Genomic DNA, 19,761 nt, shown 5'->3' on the forward strand with positions numbered 1-19,761 from the left:
GATGTTCCACAGAATCTGTTTGGACATTTAAAGACTCAGGAGGGTGGCTTGTTTTGTCTTGAAACTGTTCTTGTTATGTTTATCCAGTTGTTTTCATTCTCCTTTTATTAAAATAAAACGGGTGAGATGTTGGGGTCTCTCCCCCTGCCATGGAGCCCTGGGAGAGGGGCCCTGGGGGAGAGACATGGGGTTTCCCTGCCCCTGGTCAGCCTCATCCCCCATTGGTTGGTTTGTGTTCCCCAGTGTGGCCAAGGACCCTCGGGTCCCGTGACTGCAGAGTTCCTGAGCAGAGCCCCAGCCATGCGGGTGGAGAAATAAAGATCTCTGAAACATCTACCACGAATCTGTCCATATATACTTCATTTCCACGGGACTCCTGGTTTGATACATGCTTGTTACAGTAATCCCTGCTGTAACACCCAGGGAAGGAGAAGGGCCTCTGTTCTTAGAGATGAAATGCTCCCAGAGATGGGTGAAGAGAACTTTTGTTTCTGAATGGCTCAACCTTAAAATTGTACCCCAGTAATTCAAGAGTGGACCCTCGAAAGCAGTTGTGGGAAAAGCTGCAAGTCGTGGGAAGGGACTTACATGCGAGCAGAGAACCAACCCAGGCAGCTGGCTCGTTGTGATAGTTTCTCCATAGCAGGAGCAAGAGAGACTCCTCTTCCTAAATGAACTGAACAAGGCTATTACGGAAGTGGTAAACAGACTGAACATCTCAAGGGTTGTCTTTCTACATTGTCAGTAGGAGAAGGGAGGAAGGTAGGGGGAAGAGAAGAGTTCTAAATGTGTGGTATGATTTTATCTTTTTTCTTTTTCCCTCTTTTAGGTCTGTTAATAAATTTCTTTATATTCTTTCAAGTTTGGTGTCTGCTTTGCATTTCTCCTAATTCTTATCTTTACAGAAGGTAAATAGTAATGAGTATTTTGGACCAAACCGCTACACTATCATAAACAGGAAAATTAGGAATAATGATATAATTAAGCATGAGTTTAAAGAGCCAGCACAAACACTGAATAAAATAAGCAAGGCAAACACAACACCAGTTCTAACTGCCAAGGCATATAAAGGAACATGAAAATATTTTACTAATAACTTAGAAGAAAACAGCAGAAGAAAATTAAAATCTGCTATTTAAATATGAACCAAAAATAACAAGCAGTAGAAGATACACTAAAAGCTGATGTTTTGTTTTGTATTTGTTTTTTCAACCACTTTTCAGAGAGAAGTCAATTTAAGTGGGATTTGGAACATCATTTCAAAATTGTTTGGCCTGGTTTTTAAGGATGCTCCAGAGAAATCCAGTGGATCTTTGGGAACATTTTTAAGTATATACTGTGCAATCTATTCCCCTTTTCTTTCCAGAAAATTCATAGCTATCTTGAAGCACAAACCAGAGGACAAGGCAAAAAAATTAATGTATAATATTTTACCTTATGTTCTACTGGATCAGAAAAGACAGAGATGTGCAAAGAAACTCTAATCAGTCTATTTTCAGAAAATGAAACAATGATGACTGAAGTTATTGAACATTTTACTAACACCTAGAAAATACAACTGTGGCATAGATTTGTCAAGGACAAAAATACCAAACCAGTTGTTTTTGTTTCTATCTAAACATACGGCCTGTTGGGGAAGATGAAACAGGAAAGCCTTATAAATATGATTGCCTGACAAAAGATTTTGAGAACATGAAAACTATAAGCGACATCGAAATGAAAGCCACCTTTGAAATACCAAGTCTTAGTTACTGAACAACTGGAAAACAATGGTATGGCCGACTGAAGGTAATCCCCTCTTGATTGAACAATACCCTCTGCTTGCAGGCAGGTCCAAGGGTCAGAGCAGACCCTACTAGCTCAGCAGAAGGGGTCCAAAGAGTAGTTTTTAGAAGTTAAGATGTAACACTCTATGGTAATAGAAGAACTCTTATAGGGTGTATGTAAATGCTATAGGATTTGTATCTTGTATTAGATTGGTTAGTGACAATTAGAATATTCAGTACAGAAGATGATTTATTGTATTGTAACCAGGATTTCATCACTTCTTCACTCTCATTCCTCTCTCTCTCTCTCTCTTTACTTACCCGCTTACTCTCTTGCTCTCCTGGGCCTGCTCCGAGCTGAGTCTGGCAGCTCTAAGCAGTGCCCCTATACCCACGCCCTTTGCAATAAACCGCATGTTCCAAGATCTGACTTCAGAGATCTCTTGTCTCCGTCAGTCCCGACCGTCCGACCCACACCCCCAGAGCTCCCGCAATGGCCAAGTTAACATGATACATATTTACAAAGATTTTGATGTTTTCCATACACAGGCACCTCATAAAATAAGGAAACTGTCTAAATAAAAAAAAACAATAAATAAATGAAAAACTCTCAAAGCAATGTGGGCAAGCTTATACATCATTACACTCTCAAGGCACTGCAGGAGGTTTCCAACTGAGAGAGATACAGACAATTTAATAAAAGAAGGGCCACATGCAGAAGCAAAGGGGAAAAAAAGAACTTTTTCTCTTCTTGGCATCAGCAGGCAATGTCCAGTCACTGTCTTCAGAAGACAAACACCTTAATAAACAGACGTCCCCTTCCTTCTCCTTTCTCTTAGTTTTTATTGCTGCACGGTGTGGAATAGCCTTTTGGTAAGTTATGTCAGCTCTCCTGGCTATATCCCTTCCCAAGGTCTTCCCTATCCCAGCCTCCTGGCCTTTTGGGGGCAGGGGCAGAAGGGCTGCAGAGACAGCTTCGATGCTGTGCAAGTGCTACTCAGCAGTAGCCAAAGCACTGGTGTGTTACCAACATTGTTCTAGCTAGAAGTACAAAGCCCAACAGGACGAGAGCTGCTGTGGGGAAATCTAACTCCATCCCAGCCAGACCTAATTCAGCTTGTGTCCATTGCCTCTTGTCTTCTACTGTGACTTCTGAGAAAACGTGACCCCTCTCTACACCACCCTGTTAGGTGTTCCAATACCAGTAAGATCTCCCCTATGCCTTCTCTCCTCATGCACTTTGGTTTAATAAAAGCCTGTATCATCTTCAGTTGTTTCTTCTTGTCTTACTAAATGATTCTGCACATGCAGATTCTGCTCATGCAGAGTAATTTCACTTCTTTTGCGGTGGCATCACTGAAAATAAAGACACAATTTAGAACATAACAACTTTATCCTAGAGCACTGGGAGTGCTTCATATTGTGTGCACTCAATTTAACGAAACATGATGCTATTTATGCTGTTGGTAAGAAAGTAAAACGTTGTCAAGGTTTGCCACTAGCCAAACACCAGGAACCCATGAAAGTTGCTCACTCACCCTCCGCTGCCACAGATGGGCAGAGGAGAGAAAAAATTAATGAAGGCTTCATGAGTTAAGGACTGGGAGAAAACATTCCAAGGGCAAAACAGGCTCAACTTAAAGGTACAAAGTGAATTTATTCCTAAGAGTATCAGAGAAGGATAATAAGAAGTAAAATAAGCCCTTAAAAACAATTTTTTCCCCCAACTCCTCCCTCCTTCCCACTGACAGTGCACGGAGACAGAGCGTGGGGGTTTTGGTCAACCAAACACCTGAGTTCTTCCGCTGCTCAGGGACAGGAGTCCTTCCCCTGCTAAGCCATGGGGTCCCTTCCCAGTGGGGACAGTTCTCTGTGAACTTCTCCAGCATGGTTCCAATCTCAAAAGCAGTAGTCCTCCCAAAACTGCTACAACATGAATTCCTCCCATGGGCAAACAGTCCTCCCAAAACTGCTGTGGCATGGATCACTCTTCCATGGGGACAGGCTGCTCCAGCCTGGAAGCAGGGGCTCCCTCTCTCCCCGGGCTGCTGGTGGATCTCTGCATCTCCTGTGGAGCCCCATGGGCTGCAGGGGGACAACCTGCTTACACCATGGTCATCACCATGGCCTGCAGAGGAATCTCAGCTCCAGTGTCTGGAGCACCTCCTCCCCCTCCTCCTTCACTGACCTTGGTGTCTCCATGTTGTTCCCCTCACATGTTCTCACCACTTCCTCTGGCTAGAAAAAAACTGCCCCACTTTGTTTTGGTTTTCTTCTTAAATACGTTATCACAGAGGCGTTACCAACCTCTCTAATTGGCCCAGCCTTGGCCAGCAGCATGTCCATCTTCAGAGCCATCAGGGACTGGCTCTGCTGGACATGGTGAAAGCTTCTAGCAGCTTTTCACAGAAGGTCTGTGCCCCGCCCCACTAACAAAACCAGGCCTTGCAAAATCAACACAAATGTTTATTTAGTTTGAACACAAATGTTTGCATACATCTGTGCAGTAAAGTGTAATCAATTGTGTAAGGTGAGATAACTAGAAAATCCATGGAAGAGGATCCAAGTGTCTCAGGTTTAGCTTTGTTACAGAGAACCTTTGGCCAAAGCCAGATTATTTATTTGATTGAAGAAAAACTCTATTGATGACATTATGGAGATTTGGCTCAGTTAAATAAAGAATACTAGCAACTACTTTTTGTCAGGATTTTTTCAAGGAAATTAGCCTTGTGAAAATCTACTTTTTTGTCACTCTGGAAGCAGGAAGCAAATCTGCAATGATGCCAGATGGCAGGGAGCAGGGCAGTGACAGCAGGGGAAAGAGACAAACATCAAGGACTGCAAGAGTGCCAGAGGAGGCAGAGATTGGCCATCCCAGAACAGCAGCCAATACAACTGGCACAGATTCTGCCACAAATGAACATCTCTCTCCCATCCAGTCCCACCTTGTTCTCTCCTTTCCCTCCACTAAACAGAGGTCTCAACTCTTATCCCTTCCCAACAGTCCATGAGACAGTGCTTGTGGCAGGGCAAGATGACATGAGAAAAGGAGATATCTCATACCCCCGGGTAAAAGAAATACTAAATACCCAAGTACATATATTCTTTAGCACTACTGTACTACCTCTGGATTAAAAATAAATCATCCATTTGGGAGGGTTTTTTGTTATTGAGTAATAAAGTGATGCACAGAAAGACTGACCTCCCTGCTACTAAAAAGATTTCCTTTCCAAATATCTTTTTCTCTGGATTTCTGATTCTTAGTTGATATTTTTATACTGCTTTTAGATTTCAAAGTGTGCAGTGCCGAAAGACCATTTTAGCACTGACAGGTAAAACAAAAGATGATTGATGTGCTGTCCTCCCAAACAGTAAAAGACAGGTTGCTTTCCTGAGGTGCTACACTGTAAAATAAAGGTAGTTTTATTTCCCTCAGCTTGTTTGCTTCCAAGGAGAACCAGATTCCTAAGTAACCAGCAACCATCATCCCTCCTTGTCATCCAACAGTCAAATCACCAGCAACCATCCAGCCTTGCCCCTTGACTTGGGGAGGCAGCTTCTTTGTTCATACAGGTGTCATAAATGTACACCCAACAAGTTAATCTAATCCACTAACAGGAAATTAAGGAGGGGAAGAAGCCCTGAAACTCCTGCCACCATGCATTTATTTCATCTGTTTACTCACAGCAGTAGCTAAACAGAAAGGGCTGTTAGGGTTTGCCACACATAATATTTCCCTTCTCGAAGTGAGATGGAAACCTGTAATTCTAAATAATGGGAGATTTTAATGGCATGAAGTCATGGATGAGTTAATTTGTTTATAAAAACAAGCTTATTTCCCCTCCAGTTCTAAAATATCAATCTGTTACTTTCTTCTTGTGATTGAAAATCTCCCATCCTGGATTGCATGCATCATTATGAGTTTCAATACCTCCTGTGTAAAGGTTTAGCCTTACAGCATGTGTATCTATAAATTAACGTAAATTGCCATGTAGAAAGTCACTAAAGCAGTTGTTCTGCTTAGTTAAGATTGATAATTGGACTCTGAGCTATTCAGAAATTCATGAGTGAAGTATATTGAACTAATCCCAAACATTATACAAAGACCCAAAATCAAAATTCGACTTTTTCATGTTAACTATCACATATTTTGAATTAAACTGTTGTCACCTTTTCTAAAAATACCTATTACTGTGCTGAAAGAAATGTTAAGTCTTATTAGACTTTTCAGAAACTATATTTTTCAACAAAAAATATATATCCTGTTTTAAAAGTAATTTTCAGTCTTGAAAAACAGGCACTGTTACCTTTTCCAACCATTCTTTTCCATTCAGAGAAGGCTCAACTCTTCTGTCTATGTAGAACAAAGTGCAATACTAGGTGTCATCTGGGAAATCACATCTACACAAAACCCTAACAAATAAACTTGTCTATAACAAAGCATCTATGTTTTGACAGATAAAAAAATAATCTTGGAAAACTGATATCCTGGTTCATAACAATACCCATGGATATTCTACAGAGTATTCTGGTTTTCCCCTCAAAGTTTTAACTCACCTTTCTTTGCAGAAAAAGTATAATTTTTATTCATTCATATGACAATCTTGTGGTCTTGAACCTGGGATCTTGTACCTTGAACTTGGGATCAACCAAGATCGCACAAAGAGCAGAAGAGGTGAGGAATGTTTTTGCAAGATCACATATTTTGGAGTCTCTTGATACTGATGGAAATAGTTGAGTTAGCAAAGTGATTATTCAGGAAAAAGTCTCCAGGCTATTTACAAAAATTGCTGCTATGTCTGACCTATCACTATTTCATAAGATATTCCACAAAGTGACTTTTGAGCTCTGCTCTTCTTTTCTGCTTGTGAAAAATGCAGGATCTTCTTTTTGCTCCTTTCCTTGTATGCCAGAAGCAGCGAATATAAGAAGTGTGTGTTCACCTCTGAGAGTTCATGTCACTCAGGGAACTGGAGAACAGAAAAATTAACTAAGTGTCCTCAGAAAGCTGAACTGCTAAAACCCATATGAGAAACGAGAAAACCATCAATTGTTGGAGTCAAAGACAAATGTTATAATGGATGAGGACAATTAATGCATTCATTTTTCAAGGATCAGAATAATCGGAAGCTGCAGTTTCAGACAAGAAAACTGAGTGTTCTGCAAGTAAAGAGATGAAAAAAGTATATTATGAGAAAATAATGTATTTATAACATTGCAGTAGCATGACAGGAGACTTCAGGAGGCAGTACATCTATAAGTGGAGACAAAGCCAAATTATTTTTTTCTTATGCAATAATCTGATCTCTTTTAAGTCTTTCTTACGCACTTTGAGCTTTGAGATCCTGAGATTATCAACACTGAGTGTTCACAGTGCTTTCCTTATAGATCAGCTCTCTAAATGCGAGTTCCAGTCAGCTTGTTGACATTCTACTCACTCCCTCCAGAAGAGAAAAAAACCACCAGTCAAAGGAAACAGGAGTGAGGCGAAAACTAAATGGTATTACAGGAGCTGGCGGGATCCATTTCTACATGTTTTTATTAAAAAAGTTTTGAACCAGTGTGCCTACAAACAAACCAACAAAAGATGGAGAAAGAGGTAAGGCATTCTCTGATTTTTGCCCTTTTCTAAAGTCAGACACAGCAGAAGAAGTGAAAATTACACTCACCAACAAGGCTTTAAGGAAAGAAAGCAGAATATGTGTTTTGGTTTGGGGTTCTTTTTTGCTTAGTTGTTTTTCTCATTTTCTCACTGCATGTCAGCTGAGTAACACTTGTGTCTTGAGGTCTAGGACATTATGATCTAATACTTAGTAATGCTCTGTAACTTAAGATTGCTCTGGTTTTACAAATAGAATAAAAGATTTTACTGTACTTCACACTACTTAGGGTCGAAAACCAAGAAAAGATAAATACTTAAGCAGAACTCCCAGTCAATCAAGCCTTTTTTTTCACTCATCCAGCATTTGACTTGGGAGTCAGAAAGAGAGAGCTAGCAAGGTCTTGCACACAAGGAGCATTTAGGGTTTCCAGCAGTGTCAGAACCCTTTTCCAAGTGCACCTGCACCTCTGAGTGAGCTACTTGCTTCAAAATGTGTTATTGGGACTTAATAGTTGTACCTAATCTACATTCCTTCTCATAGCATATTTCAAAAGGGTGAATCTGCCTTGGAAAGAGGGCCAATTATTTTGAGAACAAACAGAATAAAAGGGGATGCTGTATCTTACTCATTCAGCACTCAAAATAAAGGTTTGATTTAGAATGCTGAGCCTTTTAGTATTTTCTCCAAAATGTGACCCTGTCTTTTCTGTCAATCTGCCAGATGCAGAGTAGAAAGAGATGATGAAACGTTTCAAAAATGACAGGTTTAAAGATTGTCAAGGCTGTCAAGAAAATATCAGTTTTCCACATGAAGGCAAACTATGCACAATAGCAGTATTATCAAGAATAAAGTTCAACCATAAAAACAGGAAGAAAATCAGAAGATCTGGGTTCAGAAACTATTCATTAATTTCTCCCAAAATCTTCCTCATTATGAGAAAAGGGACAACAAGACTCATGAAGGGGAAATAAACACAAACAGAAACCCTATTATGTAAGAAATGTGTACCAAAGCAATTCTTCCCAGAGGAAACAGCTTCATCACATAATTCAGCTAAATACAGATGATAATTTATCAGTATTGACATATATTGTGAAGAGAGCAAGAAAAATCAAACTTAGTGCTTTGGGACATAGAATGACATATTCCTCTGTTTCAGCATTGATTCTTTTCTGCCAAGTTTCAACCACTGTAAAAAAACTTTGAAAACAACAGTCATTTAGAAAAAGTAATTTAGCAAGAATGCAATGTACCACACTGCCTTTCCACTCTGAAACATGTTTTTCTGGTGCCGTGGTGCCGTGCCGGCTAGCACGCTGTCCCGGGCACTGGGCCATCTTCTGCTTGCTCTGAACGGGGGTGGATGGAGCTGACCGTGGTGCAGGAGGGCAGGCGAAGCTTCGGGTCAGGTTCGCCTTGCCCACCAGTGGCAAAGGTGCGAGAAGGAGGTAGGGAAAAGGCAGAGGGACTTCCTCCTAGTGGAAGGGGTTTATTAGGGAGTAAAATCCACAGAGAGAAGCCAAAGCTGCATGGCTTGCAGGCAATCTTGTACTCCCACGATCTGGGCATGGAAAACACACAGTAACCAATGGAACATCAGCCAGGGGGTGTTACCGAGGCAGGGAGAAGGAATTACAGCAAACGGGAGAAGGGGTAGGCAGGGAGGAATAACAAGGACCAATTAACAACCAAAGAACATAGAACTCTCTGGAAATACAACCAAATATGAGAAATAAGGGGAGGGGAGGGCTGCAGCCAATGGTAAGGCACGGATTTATGTATTTTTCACAGCTTTTTGAATGCTCAGGGCTTTTAGGCTGGGGCAGCATGAAACCAATGGACCTTTGGGTCCACTTGATCTGGCTGACCCTGGCTTTGGCCATGGTTCATCGCAACATTCTGGGAATTTATGAGTAAATAAGTTTAGTCATGGAAAGGGTAATTTTTTTATAATTATGTATTATTTGCTGAAGAACCAGTTTTAAAACTGTATTCTGTGAATATTTTAAGTAGAAAAATAATGTCACAAATACTGAAGTGCCACAGTGGTTTGTTCCAAGAGGAGACCAAAAGAACTTCTCTCCTATCTAATAAACTGTAGCCTGATAAGAGAGAGCACAATTCTCCATAAATGTACAAGGGAGGAAAACTAAAGTGTATGGACACTGGAAGCTAGTACTTTAAACCTCAGCAGAAGTTCAGGAAGAAAACAATCACTTTAATCTTATGTTATTATAACACTTAAAAGTATAGGGAGCCTTCCAAAGGACAAATACATTACTCTCTTTTCGGCAAAACTTAGTGGATTTAATGCCTATGATGCTTCTGGAAGGAAAAGACAGAATAATATGAGCCGAGAAAACCCTTACAACCTGTTTGGCAGTGCTGTTCTAAGAAATTTCATTTTGGGAGTGTAATACAATTTATTTTGACCCCAGAATTCTGGTCTCCCCAAAAAGTGTTTTTTCTATGTACCTACAGAGAATGGATTTTCCTCCATGTTCTCAAGCTGTACAATTTCTCCTTAAAAAAATAAAGTATTGAGACTGTGTCCTGGGGTGATGATAAAAGGTTGGGGGTTTTTTATTCCTTAACCATCTGCTTAATGCCCAAAGACAGTGTGTCTTTAGGATGGACCCGGGGGGCGGGGCTGGAGCCACAGACCCAAGTGTGGGTCGATTGAACGGTGAACGGCTCGGCCCAACAGTTGGGGGGCTCCCCGGGACTCAGCGGGGCTCAGGAGGGAGTGCACGGGGAGCGCTGTGCTACTCTTTGGGGATTTTTTGTTCCAGCTAGCTGGAAAAAGGTTGTGTTGGGTTTTTTTTGTTCTTTTTTCCCTTCCCTCCTCCTTGCCTCGCTGCCTCCCTTCCCTTCTCTCCAGTCCAGAGAGCCTGCAGGGTGGCCCCAGCGGGCCCGCCGGGTGGCCCCAGCTGGTCTGAGCCCGTGTGTCTGTTCCCTCTCCGGGCATTTGTTGTATTTTGAGGGGTTTTTTCCAGTTCTACCCTGTTTTGTTTGATAATAAGCAATTTGTTTTGTTAATAAGCAATTTGGTTTTTTCCCACTTTCACTTGTTGTTACCAATTTGTCCCATTGGTGGAGGAAAAGGGGAGGCTGTTTTCCCTTTGGAGGAGGCACTCATTCTGGAGTGCTTCCCCCTAAAATTTTGTCTCCATAAACCGACATAAATTTGGTGCCCAACCAAGGCACCAAAGGGGCATGTGAAAGTGGAAAAAAAACCCCAACATTTTGGTTTGAATCACTTTGCATTGAGGTACAGCAGTAAGACATCACCGTGCTGTTTGATGTCATAATTCTTCTGTGGAACCTAGCCATAAGTACATGTCCACAGCTTTGGGCAGTCGGGTCCCTGGCTTACACTTTTTATAAGTCAGGAATAAGAATCAGGACTGCCATTTTGATATGCCTGATGTTAGTGATTTCTTGAAGTTTGGCTGAAGTAATGGAAACCACTGAGAATGTGTATGTTATGTTGTTTTTCCATTCTGGCCTTGGTAGTTTTCTTTTGGAATGTATTCGTATTACACCCAGTTTGTTAGGGGAAAAGCAGGGGCTGATAATTCCCATCCCTTCATCTCCTTCCCCTTCAGATCTGGCACATCACCTTTTGAGAGTGTCTAGTTTCCCCTGGATGTCAGAGATACCACTTTCTTATTACGTTATCTAGCAGGGTTCCTCTATGTAGTGTCCAGCTTGTCTAAAATAAGGGCTGAGATTTCCAGAGGAGTTGCACCAGTTGTGGAAAATCCTAAGTGGTGTGGGGTATGGGAGGACATAGGCCAGACCCTGAAGCAGTTTTCTGACTCAGTAGCATGGAACTTCCCCCTTGAACAAATTCAGAATCTAGCTGAGGTGGGGAAGTATCTAAGGGGAAATTGCAATAACAACACTGATGAAAAGAAAAAGCTCATTGCAATGTGCTGAGTCCTGGCTAATGCTTACCACACGCTGCTAGATACTGTAGGGCAGAAGATACAGCCAGAGGAGCAGGAGAATAAGCCAGCATACACCCCAATCACTCCAGCTGCAGCTAAAGCAGATGGGGAGCCTAAACCAATAACAATTGCCCCTTTCCAGAGAAAGAAACACAAAGCCAAATCCATTTGCCCAGTGGATGATGATGGGCAGCCAGGACCTTCACAGCCAGCAGAGGAATTGGAACCCGAAATCATTACCGAGTCCCTGTCCATAGAGAGCCTTCGTACCCTGAGGAAAGATTACACCCAACGGCCTGATGAAACTATATTAAGATGGTCTGAATCTGGGATGCTGCAGGCAATGGTACAATTCTGGATGGCACTGAAGCGAGGCATTTGGGATCCCTGTCATGTGATCTAAGTATTGACCAAGGGGGCCTGAAGCTTTCAGTCTCTGGACACGGCTCTTAAGAAGTGTGAAGGAAAGATACCTGTGCTGAGAAGACCTCCAGCTGCAGTTAAACCCCTGGAAGACCATGGAGCAAGGGATTCAATGCCTGAGAGAACTGGCAGTGATAGAGATCATATTCTCAGATGACCAAGCAATTAGCCCTGACATGGTAAAACGTACACCGGTGATGTGGCTGAAACTTGCATGACATGCACCACCAGAATACGCCCCTGCTTTAGCAATGATGACGTGGAATGAGGGGAATGAGACAGAATGGACAAAACTCATCAGAAACTCAAGAAGGAGCTGAAAGAGTGCCTTCTCCAAATCACATCAGTGCAGACTGGAGGCCCTGTTACCAGAAGCAGACGTCCCACGGCTAGGGAGAGAGATACACCCCAAGAGCTGAACTATGCTTTTTCCTGTGTGACAGTGGGGAAGACATGAGGAGGTGGGATGGAAAACCAACTTCTGTCCTGGCCGCAGGGGTGAGTGAATTGAAGGATGGTAATGCTCAGAGAGGGAGCTCCACCAGAAGGGAAGTAGCTCAAGTTTCAAATGATAACCAGGACTAGAGGGGCCCTTCCTCTAGCCAGGTAGAGGCCAGGGAAAATCATGTCTTTTGGACAGTGTGGGTTTGATGGCCTGGCACATCAGAACCACAGAAATATGAAGCTTTGGTTGACACGGGCGTGCAGTGCACCTTGATTCCATCGAGACATATGGGGGCAGAACAGGTTTCTACTTCTGGAGTAACAGGTGGATCGCAGCAGTTGACACTGCTTGAAGCTGACGTGAGCCTAACTGGAAAACAGTCGAAGAAATGTTCTATTGTGACTGACCCAGGGCCCCCATGTATTCTGGGCATAGACTTCCTCCGGAGTGGGTATTTCAAAGACCCAAAGGGACTCAGGTGGGTGCAGGGGCTCAGGACTTCTGAACAACGAATCAATATGATTTTGCAGAAGACATTTATTGTTTACATTACACTCTACTTATGCATTTTGCAGCTGCTGTACACGTGATCACTCATTACTTGATTGGTCCCTCTATTTTGTCCACACATTCTGCACGCACTTTCCAGAAAACATGATTGGTTCTAGTCCAGTGCAGCACAGTTCTTCTTTATCTATTGTCTTGGTATTCTGCTTCTCAGTTTCTTCATTCCCAATTTAGCGCTGCTTACTTTTTGGTAACCTTGACGCATTCCTGAGGGCTCTGATAAGAATAACTGAAGATGGTTTGGCTGGGGCACACTGTCAGGGTTCACATACATTACAAAAAATTCCCCCTTTTTCTTTTTGCACCAGCCAAACCCTTTTTACTATGTTTTCCACCAAACAGATTGCCAATTTCATTATATATGGAATAACACAAAGCAATACAGTAATGGCTAACAGTAATTACAAAGCTCCCTTCACAATTCTTACATCCGTGCCCATGTGCCAATAACAAAAACCTAGAGCAGTTCTATTCTGCAACGTACTGTGTCTAATACTATCTACATCAGTGAATATCTGATTTAACTGTTTGACTGTCTAATATCTCAACTTACTAAGCACAGCCAGAGCTTGAGCAGTAGTGATACCTAAAATAAAAAAAAACAATGTTTATTTATCAGTAGTATTAGGGATCACAGTGTCCTTCTCAAGACAAGGGCGAATCCATTTCGCTGGTATCCATCAGGGTCCTTTATCTGTAATCGCACAAGCATAATCCCTTCCTCCCATTAATAACTCCACAGGTCTTTCCCATGACCCTGACATAGAATTTTTAAAACGAACTTTTAGTCGGTGCTGTATCAATTCAGAATCTTGCTGCAAACCTGAGTAATGTGTTAACACTGGTGGATCACTGCAAGTACCTACAAATGATTCATAACATAAACTGCTTTCAGTACTCTGTCCTGCGGGCTCAGCCCATCTTCTCCTTTTTTTTTTTTTTTTGTGATAACAACTGTGTCCCTTACTATAAACGTGAAGGCAACAGAAAAGCAAGAAAATACATGTAATGAAACAATAAACCTACACCCAGCAAAAAAGGAAAAGTCAGACGTGTAATCAGTATCACACGACAAAAGGATAGTGCCTTTGAACAATACACTTTCAATTGCCTACACACTGGACCATCACCCAGAGTCTGCCGTAGCTGGTGAACCCTGTTTGAGGACCTGGAGGACCTTCCCAGACAAGGCCTCCAAGTTTACCTCAAAAGGGGTCCAGCTTCTATACATCTGTAGCGGGTTTGGTTGCTAACCCATGACAACATCCCAGTCAGCAAGTCAAAGTGACTCAATTACATTTTTTGTGCAGAAACACCTGGGTCTGTTGGCATGCTTCCCAACCAGGTAGGGCCAGGGCTTGGCCAGAGCCAAAGCCTTAACTGGAAGGGTTCCCCTAATATATCCTACAAAAAAGCCTGTATTAATAGCAGTTGGGAAAGTCTCCTGAAAAGATATATGTCTTACAGATAGCTACACAACAGTATGTGAAAGTTTGTAAAGCAGTTGACTTTGTCATTTATCCTTAGCTAAGCAGTCAATAGTACCCTAAACAAACTGCAAACAACTAAAGAAATGCACATGGTAACATCAAATAACATCTTCTGGCTAATGCCTGTTATGAAAGTCGGTGAATTCATGCTATTATATTAAGAGCATAAGACATCTACATTAACTTATTCTAAGAAATCAAGAGTATACTTCTCTACGCATGTAAGATAATAAGGCAAAGCACTGAACAGCTTACAATCAACAATATCCATAACTTGCAATTATTACTTATCCTTCTCTGCAACCTATGAAAGATAAAACAGCAAAGATTGTCATGAATAATCATCTTAATTGAGCAATGCAGAACATTCATACCTGTAGAATTTACAATGAATTTAAGGATCTAACAAGCCAAATCCTCACGTATTTTTACAACTTATTACCTTATTTTCATAAACAGTCGCTTACCAATCCTTTATCATAATTGTTTCAATCTGTCCCTTCCTATCTCTGTAGCAGAAGAACTGTATCATTCAATTTAAATGAGCATATTTCAACAGAAGCTAAATTTCACTCAAAATAAATGTTACTCAAAAGTAACAGAAAGTAAACTGAACAGAACTTAAAGTTAACATCACTGAAACTGAACAGAAATTAACCTTAATATAACTTAAATTTACAAGACTTTTAAAATCACAAAACTTAAACTGAACATACTTAGACTTGGCTTTGCTTAAACTTAACACTTTAAACTAACAGCACTTTAAATGTAACAGAATATCAAATTAACAGAACTTAAACTTGACATGACTTAAATTTAACAAGTAAACTTAGCAGAACTTAGCCTTAGCATCATTTAAACTATACAAACTTGCACTTAGCAAAACTTAATATTAGCAGCACTTAAATTTAACAAAACTAAAGTCAAAGTGGAGAGTGTTCCTTTAAAGGTGTCAAATACAGCAGAATATAACTCATCTTGATTTCATCAGTGCAAGAAAGCTACCAAAAATCTTATAACATATCAGTTAAAAAACAATAAGCAAGCAGACAACTGACTTGTGAATGAAATAACAGCAACATGAATTTACTATAGAGATCATAATGGTATGGCAAATACGTTGCAATTTGACATAATTCAGCTGTGGGAATAGCTCATGGTAACAAGAAACATTACTGAAAACCACCGTTCACAGTCAGGACTGGGATAAACAGAACTGTCCAATCAAAATTTATAAAGAAATAACATTTATTATGCGACCGAAATATCGGTCTCAAAAGCCACAATCGAGAAAAGCATCTCCGAGCCCGGGGTCAGAGCTGGGTGAACAGGCATAGATCTGATCTCTATCGCACCAGACCTCCCATGTTCACAAATGCTGCTTCGGCTGGTTCCTTCTTATACAGTTTTTGGGCAGAGTCCGAATTAATTCTATTCTTCTCGTAATTTTAGCATATTCATGAAGTTTTCTTGTCCCGGAGTTGGGCTGCACAAAGCCTTTCCTGGGTCTGATGAATTGTCCATCCTGGGTGATGAGTTGGCCATTTCTGGTGATGGAAGGGCCATCTCTGATGATGGATGGGCCATATCTGGTTCCTGGAACAGTTATTTTTAGTTCCCGGAATGTCGATTTCTTATCAGATGAGATGTAGATATCAGAGTGTGGTGATCAAGTCGTCATGGTGCAAATGTCCCGGTGATAAGATCCAACCACCTAGGTGGAATCCTCACTTATTGTGAGAGAAGTTCTTTTAGTGTTGTGAAATTTTTCTCTCAGCCAGGCTGGTGGAGGGATTTTGAAACTCTGTCTCTACATGGTCTGATTACATTCTAGTTTTATACATAATAGCACGAATTACATACTTTATTTATAACAGGACCTTTTTGAGTATAAGCACAATTTTGCAGGATCTTCCAATCTGCAGCTGTACTCAAAAAAAACCAAAACCAACATTGTATGTCTTTCAGTATTTTTCTGGTATAACCATAAATTTGTTAGGGTCTTTTAAGATGCAGTTTATAAGGCACAGCACAGTTATTAAATCTCTGGCAATTTCTCAGATGTGCCGAAAAATATCGTGAATGTGCTCAAGGTGTTAACAAGCTGTGAGTTAGAACTTACTGGCAACCTTTCCCACACCACGAACACGGGAAGGGAAAGGAGGAGCAGGGTGGAAGCAGGAAGCTGGACTCTCTTCCTCTTCAGGTGGAACAAATGCCCTGCAACTCAGTTCTCATTCATAAAAAAGGCACTTTGAAAAAGTATGCAGGAATGGAGCTGCGTAGCTCTGAATGGGTCCCCTGGGTCCCCCCGCACGGGGCGGGTGCCCGAGCGTGTGGCGTGTGCCAGGGCTTGCCTGTCTCTCCCCACTGCCCTCTTCAGCTTGGTGATACATAGTGACAGAGGTGGCAAGATAGGTCTTTTGTGATTGTCAGTATGGTAGATTTGACCTTGGGCTACTAAAGGTAAAGGTAGAATACTGAGGACATAGTTGTATAATGCTGCTCTGAGTTTTGCACATGAAACTCTGTTAGGTCAGTGAGCATATAAAAATGACACGTGTATATAAGCAGCTACAAAGCCATGATTCCAGATGATTCCAAAGGAGTATGCTACTGTTTACTCCACTGTTTGCCTGCTTCCATAAAATAGAGAGTATCAAAAATTTCAGCTATTGAGCAGATAACACATACTCAGAAAGGAAGGCTGTTTGTAAAGCAGTGTCACTCTCAGTCATTTTTCCAGTCCATCACAGCACTTGAGCTGTTTTGATATGAAATCTAATTTCAACTTATAAGTGGCAAGGAAGAACAACTACACTTGAGCCACTATATAGCTGTACTTATTAGAAAAACTGTTACATGTTTGTCCATAATGAAATATCCACAAAAAAATTAAATATCAGAGCTGGGACAGGACCGTCCAGCCATAAATTACTTTTGAGATAACAGTAATGAGGGCGTGAGGAAAGGAATGCTTGATTGATGAATGGCTAAAACCTAACACCAGCCTCACCCAGCAACCCTTGTAAATCATGCAATGTGTTAACATCAGGTTTTAGAGCTAATTGCTATTTTCAAGGAAGATTCTACCATACTTTCTGAGAGGCTACATAACGATAAGTAATGCTCTGAGGGCACCAAGAAAGTAAAATGCTTTTCCCAGTATACAAGTTTCTAACAGAGCAAAAATTCGGTATTAAGTCAATCCAGTCAGACTTTCAAGTCAAAATTATCAAAAAGGCAGTATACATTTTACATGACAAGTTGTACCAATCATACAATAAGCATTTCTGCTGAAGAAGTTCAAACCTTGCTAAGCAGCCTCAAAGCAAGGAATTATGTAATGCTACTGGCATGCAAAAAAACAGTATATCCACACCACTTAGCCTTGAATCTCTCCAATAAACAATCCTGTCAGAATTTACACCTTGATGAAAATAAAAGTTACTTTTAACAAAAGCTAAAAATGTTCCTGAACCGCGGTCAGGACTTTCTTTTTTCTGCTCCGGACTTTGAGCTGGGGGGTCAGTCATTCTTTGCATTCCCCGGGTCTGGTCTAGCTTTTGCCCCGGCTGGAATTTCCTGGCATCCCCTTCTCGCTCCCGCGGTTTCCCCCCTTCTCTGTTCCCCAAACTGTTTCCTCGGCAGGAGTCACACGGCGGACAGACCCCTCATCGGGGCCACCCCACCCCGGGGAGCCGGGCCTCGCAATCTTGCCAACACGGTCCGAAAACTCGGCACCCGACACACAGATTTAGCAGTTGATTCAGTATTCTTTCTCCCCTCTGCCATCAGCAGCGGTTTTTGTTTCTCTCTTTCTTTCTCCTGCTGCTTATGCTCTTCAAAGCAGCTCAACCCCGTCATTTGCATTTGAATCCCCGCTTTGGCTAATCAGCGATGGGGGTAGCGGGGGACACACACGCCCCCCCAGTGCTAAAGTTAACTCTTTGGGGGACACCACGGGACACCTCCTAGGCAGTTCTGGTGCTTGCGGAGAGGGGAGCTCATCCACTTCCATTTTCTCTGGTTCTGGCGCGGGCTGCAGAGCCTGTAACTCCATCTCCGGGGTTGCAGAAGGTAGGGACGGTATAACTGGGTCTACTCCCCCAAAGAATTCTCGTGCTTACGTCGGAAAGGCAGCCGCGGGACTGCCTGGCTCTAGACAGGCTGCTGCCCCTACCGCAGCTGTTTTTTCTGCCTCTATTTGCCTCAGCGCCATTATTATTAACTTCCATAGCGTACTAAGCCCCTTAGTCTCTTTTAATCCATCGCTTATGGCATCCCAAAGAGCCATTCCCAGCCTTTCCCACTCAAGAGTGCTGAGAACTCTTGTTTCCTGTGTGTGGCAAAAAATCCTCTCTCTCATCCCCATCTTAACAGTCTTTTCAAGACCTCTAGGTCATACTTAATATCTCTCTCAAAGAGAATATGCTGGAGGACCCTGAATGTGGCCTGTTCTTCTTTTGACAGTCCGTTTCCCATCCTCCAGCCCCCTGGTCACTCACCTCTTCGGGTGCACCCGCTGCAGCATACATCTTCCAGAGTTCTTTTCCCAGGAGCTTTCTTCAGCTCCCCTAACTCCAACAGACCCATCCTCCGACTCCCCCCGCTGCGGTCCAGCTGCGGCAGACTGACCAGGGCCTCCCACCTTTCACTCCACAGAGTCCCCTTCAGAATCCAAAGGGTCCAATCTGCTTCATTATCACAGCATTTATTGCGTCGGGGTCACCAGCATGCGGGAGCTCAGGACTTCTGAACAACGAATCAATATGATTTTGCAGAAGACTTACTAGACTTACACTCTACTTATGCATTTTGCAGCTGCTGTACACGTGATCACTCATTACTTGATTGGTCCCTCTATTTTGTCCACACGTTCTGCACGCACTTTCCAGAAAACAATTGGTTCTAGTCCAGTGCAGCACAGTTCTTCTTTATCTATTTCTTGCTGTCCTGGTATTCTGCTTCTCAGTTTCTTCATTCCCAATTTAGCGCTGCTTACTTTTCGGTAACCTTGACGCATTCCTGAGGGCTCTGATAACTGAAGATGCTTTGGCTGGGGCACACTGTCAGGGTTCACATACACTACAACAGGTGGGCCTTTGGAATAGCTGCTGTGGAGGCAGAGGGCATTAGGCAATTGAACACCTTGCCTGGGCTGACCTAGAATCCTTCTGTAGTTGGGCTTCTGAAGGTAGAAGAGCAGCAAGTGCCAATTGCCACCTCAACAGTGCATCGCTGGCAGTACCGAACAAATCGAGATGCTCTGATCCCCATCCACAAGATGATTTCTGAGCTAGAGAGCCAAGGGGTGGTCAGCAAGACCCACTCACCCTTCAACAGCCCCATTTGGCCTGTGCGCAAGTCAGAAGGGGAACAGAGATTGACTGTGGACTATCATGGCTTGAATGAAGTAACTCCACCATTGAGCGTTGCTGTGCTGGACATGTTGGAGCTCCAGTATGAGCTGGAGTCCAAAGCAACAAAGTGGTACACCACTATTGACATTGC

The 19,761-nt window shown here is 42.3% G+C and overlaps 1 long non-coding RNA gene across 1 annotated transcript in view; it reads right to left on the minus strand.

Annotated features, from left to right (window-relative positions):
• LOC120411492 overlaps window positions 1-19,327 on the minus strand; it is a 38,965-nt gene extending 19,638 nt beyond the window's left edge. The window contains exon 1 of the long non-coding RNA XR_005603821.1: window positions 18,756-19,327. This is a non-coding gene — a long non-coding RNA (uncharacterized LOC120411492). The remainder of the gene's footprint in view (window positions 1-18,755) is intronic.
• Window positions 19,328-19,761: the final 434 nt, after the last annotated feature.

The sequence above is a fragment of the Corvus cornix genome, chromosome 1 (genome assembly GCF_000738735.6).
Source record: "Corvus cornix cornix isolate S_Up_H32 chromosome 1, ASM73873v5, whole genome shotgun sequence".
Lineage (NCBI taxonomy): Eukaryota > Metazoa > Chordata > Aves > Passeriformes > Corvidae > Corvus > Corvus cornix.